Source organism: Chlorocebus sabaeus, chromosome 15 (genome assembly GCF_047675955.1).
Source record: "Chlorocebus sabaeus isolate Y175 chromosome 15, mChlSab1.0.hap1, whole genome shotgun sequence".
In the NCBI taxonomy this organism is placed as follows: Eukaryota; Metazoa; Chordata; class Mammalia; order Primates; family Cercopithecidae; genus Chlorocebus; species Chlorocebus sabaeus.
In genome coordinates, this window is record NC_132918.1 from 38,145,929 (window position 1) to 38,151,928 (window position 6,000).

Sequence of the window (6,000 nt, forward strand, 5' to 3'; positions counted from 1 at the left end):
TTAGACATTCTTACGGAAAGATATCTGGGTAGCCAAAGACAGAACCAAATGAGTGAACCTAGTAAGAAGAAATCGTCCCGTGCATTGTTCATTAAAAAAAAAAATCAATATATAAACAGTTATTTGTAGTTAGAAAAGAACCAAAATAGAGACTAGGTAATGCTTCAGGCAAACAATAACCAGTTATTTCTTGATATACTGATGTTTTCAATGATAGAGTTTAGCAGAACCTCAGTATCTCAAATTAGTTTTGCTTTTCTTCATTTTTTTCAGCCTCAGTTCTAGACACCTGATACTGCAGCTAAATACTTATCTTACAGATCTTCATAGCGATCATAACTACATAAGTAAACTACTAATTTCCTCACTGGAAACATCTACTTTGAGTCTCACTCAAGTGAATGCACTTGAATGTGCATTCAGATCACCCAGGGGATTTTCCTAAAACACAGTTTTAAATATGAGATGGGGCCCAAGCGTTTGCATTTCTAACAAGTTCCCTTTGACATCCAAGCACCTCATCCAGCCACTACATTCTGAGTAGCAAGGTTTTATGTGATCCTGCCTGACATTGCTTTGGTATGCCAATTTAAAAATGCTATAGCCGCTTCTGTCCGGGACTAATATGCCTGAAGGGTTTAGGAAATTTGAACTGTGATATACATGTGCCAGGCACTGTTTAGAGTGCTTTTTATGGATTAGCCCATGGCACATGGTTAAACCCACAGACTTGGAGAAGAGACAGAACTGGGTTTAAAGGTCAGCTAGGGCCACTTACAAGCTGTATAACTAAGATACATTGCCAAACTTGTCTTGCATTAATGTTTCTATCAAATAATCCTTATGACAATATAGCTGTGAGAATGTGTTCTTGTGTGTAAAGTGTTTAGGACCGTGCCTAGCAAATAGTAAGTGCAAAATAAATGGTAGCTATAATTATTATGGTTATTATTATTTATAATAGACTCATTGTTTTTACATTAACAGGTGTATCTTGATAAGGAGGCATTTGGATGTAAGAAACCAAATCCATGAAAACCAGCATCACAAATATAGTGACTTTACTGGGTAAATAAAAGAGTATGAGCTCACAAGGAAGTGGGCATGGGAAACTGAAAATCAAGAATTTTGCCTACTCTCTCTACTCCACAGACAAAGGATCCCTGTTCTCTGCCTTTCTCTATTCAACTACTCAATTTTGTTTCCTTACCTCCTTTTCTTTTTCCTCCCCTCCCTTTCCTTTTCTCTGTTGACCAGTTCTCTCTCTTTCTGTATGGACATGGCTCATCGTGGATATTCAAAACCTGGCCTTATATTCAATGATAAATTCCTGGGGAAATTCTGAATAGTATGGTTCAGTTCACTTTGGCCTGGAGGAGAAGGGGATGGGCCAAGTGATTAGAGCCTTCCTGCTTTCCTCCAGGTCTGAGTGACAGAGCTCAAGGGGCAGGGGGCGGAGGGGAGAAGTGACATTGGAGCAGAGAGGATGAACTAATGAGATAATTACCATCTCTGGTATAGGAAGCAATGGGACCATGTATGTCATTGGTGGGTTGGAGGGGAGAGGAGAAAAAGAAGAGTCTCAAGAAATGCAACTGTGGCAGGCAAATTCCAGGGATGGAGAACTGTACCTGTGACCATGCAGGGGTTGATGGGAAAAACAGTGCTCCCAGAGAGATGAACACAGGCCCTGGGAGCCTGCTGTGTTCTTCCGCCTTGCTTTAGTGGAGAGATTGGTGAAAATTAACTGCCAAGGAGTACACTCAAGTAGAGGTCTCCAGAGAAAATGAAGAAACTGGGCAGAATGAATGAACTAAAGAGGGAGAAGGCCAAAAAATACTATTGTATCATCTATTTTGCCTCAGCCGAAGGTGTAAGGAGAAAAGTATGATAGAAAGAAAGAAAATAACCTTGGCATTTCTGCTACAAAAATGGAAAGTTTTCTTCAATGAAAGATAAGTTATGAGATTCTGCTTCCATCATGAAAACCAGCCCCAGGGCATGTGATTGCTACTGGGACTCTAATTATTAATTCAGTTGAGAGTAACCCAAGGGATATATTTACAGTAATTCAAGTCCCTGGAAATAAGGAGTTTGACATGAGCTTCAGAGCAGCAGATAAATCGAATTTGGTTTACAGAATGAGTGCCTCAGGAGAAAGTGGAAAGCAAGGCTGGAAAAAGTTTGTGGTGATTGTGTTAACCAGTCCTGGGTAAAGACTCTGTTTATTCTCTTCAGGCATGAAATATTGGCTGTCAGAGAAATTAGTAGGACACCATGCAAGGTTAGCATCACCAAACAACATGGCAGATTGATGAGGGTTTGGTTTTGAAAATGTGTGTGTGAAGGACAGTCGTGGCAAGGGGGAGCTGAGCTTAATTACCGACTGAATTCTTTTCGTTAGAGACAGGTGAAGATTGTCACCAGAATGGGGCCACTCAGAGATGTACCCAACATAGACTTTATAAAGTCGTAAACTGAGTGTGCAGGAAGTAAGGGAAGGTAGTTTAGGAATGAAGGATAAGGTTGGTGTTCTTAGTTAACAAAAAGGAAAGGAAAAATTATATATCGTTGTACTTGGGAAGAAGGTCACCTTTACAGTATTCACCCAATTATAATCAATGAAAGGGGAAATGAAAGAATGGGTGACATCTGCTGCTGGTAACATCTGCTCAAAATAAAAGCAGGAAAAGGATGTGGGACTCTAAGAGAAGGGAAGGACATGGAATAGGCATCTCAAAAGCAGATGGGGAAATAAAACAGTTGCCACTCAGGCCATGGTGGGAAAAGGAAAAGGGAAACAGACACAGCAGGTAGGATGAATAAGAGGTAGGTCCGTAAATCAGCTGGGACTTCCTTTCCTTTTGAAGGAAAGAAGACAAACTCTCCCTACCTCATAAAAGACCATTTTGCTTAGAAGTACTTAGAGTTAGCATATGAGGAAGAGAAGGGAACCCATTTTCCTTGTAGAAGGAAACCCATTTTCCCTTGTAGAAGGGAACCCATTTTCCTTGTAGAAGGAAAGACTATAGAAGAAATATAACATTATGAAGATGTAAATATACAATGTTAAATACATTATGTTTAAAAAGGTTCTATGAGGAAATTGGTGTATGAGGATTATGGTATATGGTGATATATAAGGAAACACATTAAGGAAATGAGCTGTAAATTTTTGGGCAATGAGGGGAGGTCAAAAAAAAAAAAAAGAGTGAGTGGTAAAAGTTGGGCCTTAAAAGAAACATTTAAGAACTGATAAACTTCCTAAAGTCTGGATAAAGCAGAACCTAAAGATAAAACATGTAATAACTTAAGGCCTCAAAAGACTGATCATATGATTATAGCACCCTGAAATGAAAAGCACACATGTATGCATACATGCGTGTGTGTTTGTGTGTGTGTGACAGAAAGAAGCAGGACTGAAAATGAAGGAAGGGAGACTTGTGTGGCTCTTTGATAAGGGAACCTGGAGGACTATTGATTATCATGTGGAACATCTAAAATTTGATTGGGAAAGCTGTGGCTTACTGCCAGGGTCACAGCGCAAAAGAAAGAAAGAATTTAATTGTTATCAGACTTCCTCATTCTGGAAAGGAATGATGTGATGGCATTTTTAGAGAGGAAAGTGTTTCTAATTTAATGGCATCAGCTACATTCCTTTTGTAGACTGCTTGAACAAACTTTGTTTCCTATATTTTTGGCTTATGTGAGCCTGTTAGAATAACAAGTATGATGAAATAAAGAGACTTACCAATCATTTTAAAAATGTATTTCATTTCTAACAAAAATGACTCAACTAATTACCCAGGAATAGGATTTTTGTAAATACGGCAGAGATGTCAAACACACACGTGCACACATGCACTCACATACACTCATACAGAAAAACAGTTGCAAGCTTCCACACCCTAGAGCAATCAGTGTTAACACCTACTCAAGTTGTTAACTCAAGGTGCTCTAGGGTATGGTCCAAGAGATTTTTCCCCTTTAATTATATTCATGTGAATATATATTTATGTGTATATCGTAAATCGGCTTACATACATGGTTGCATTCTGCCTTCCTGTCAGTATAGATACATATCTTACCTTTTTCTAAAGAATGACAGGATACAAATAATATTAAGAGGGTAAGGGAAAGAAAACTAGAGTGTACTGGCATTCCTAAACAGGAAAGACTGACACAACAGCAGAGCTTGATACCCAAAATACAGGGAAGTAGTGTAAAGGGAGGAAGAGAGCCAAATTTCCTTAAGAGATATCATGGTGCAGCAGTTAAGTTTAGATCAAGAATCTGAATAAGGCAAACCATAATTTTCTTTCCAGTAACAAAGATAAAGCTCTTAACCCTTAAGTGACTGCAAAATCTTTATATCCCAACATTCTCTGCTCAGAAGTTATTGGATAGAAAGGAATTGAAATGGCAGATGGCATAAATATGTAGTATTTTTAAGTAGTTCTAAATGAAATGCTAAAAAAAATCAAACATAAAAGACTTAACATGTAAGATACAAAAATGAAAGAGATTATAGTATGATTCCATTAAAAGAACAACGATGAAAACGTAAAGACAATAAATAACACAAGGAACAAGTATTTAAAAATACATCAATAAGCAGTTATAATAAGAGTAATTAAACCCAACAACAAGACCAACAAAAAAATCTTTATTGGAAAATATAAGGAAGATCCAAAGAGAAACTGAAAATTGGAAACAGGAAAGTAGACATAATGAGAAATAATAAATAGGTGTTCCTGAAACTAGGGTGAGCTAAGCTAAGTGGTTTAGGGTATAGTCGTTTTTCACAGCCATTGCCAAGATGATTATAAAAATAACAGCAAATATTTAGTGAGTACTTACTGTGCCAAGTCCATAGCACTTTACATTTTTTTTTCCAATTTAATCTTTACAGATAATGAAAAGGTAGTTATCTGCTGAAGAGTTAGGGTTTTACAGAAATGGAAAGCAGAAAAAAAAGGAAAGATGGGAGAAAATAAAGGCATTGAGACAAAGGCAAGGATCATAAACTTAAAAAGGAATATATGGCAAGTTAAATACAAATAAATGTCAAAGTAAATCAATACAAATTAAAAGCTGCTGAATTTGACAATGAGGGTATAAAAAACTCATTAGCTACAGGAAATAAAACTAGGGTGAAGCAGAGATACCATGTAGAAAGTTTTGTAAAAAAAAAATAATAACTCAAACTCCTAATTAAAACCAATATATGAAAACATGGCAGTTCTCCAAAAGAAGCATGTAAGGATAAAGTACCTCCTAATACCGAAACAGATTATAGAAAAAGATTTGGGAGCCAGATGGCTGAGATTATTAACTGGAGGAGTCACAGGAAGGGAGCTGGGAGGAGCAGGCAAGATGGAGGTTTAAATAAAAATTTACTGGGTATTATTAGAAGGAAAAGAAAGGATCAGAAGGTCCTAATCATGGGGATAAAGTCCTTCTGGGAGAGCAGAAATGTAGAAGCCTATAAATGAGTGAGGGAGACAGGAGGACGTGCCAAGTGGGAAAAACCACATTGTAGAAAGGATGGGTACACCACATCACAGAAAAGAGAAAGAAAGAATTGAAGGGAAAAGAAAATGTTAAGAAATTGATTTTCAGAGCCATGCAAATTGTTGGTTAAGGGTAGAGTAATAAATGCAAATACAACTAGTACTTTTAAATGCCACTTGTGACCCTAAATATGTAAGATAAAATATTACATGTGGAAAATAAACATTAAAATTCAAACACTATTTCCTTTGCTAAATTCTGGATTATGAGTAAATGGGATCCATTAGGCTCAAGGTATTGAAAATATTAGGCTTACTCCAATGGCTTTCTTGTGATAGTACTAAATTAAGAATACTAGAAGGGAACTCAAGAGGTGGCTCTCTCTGGTGTATTTCCCTTAGGGGCACAAAGGCATCTAAGATATAATGACTATTTCCTAGTCTAGTTACTGTAAGCAACTCAGTGCTTTTACTGTGATGTGTGCTT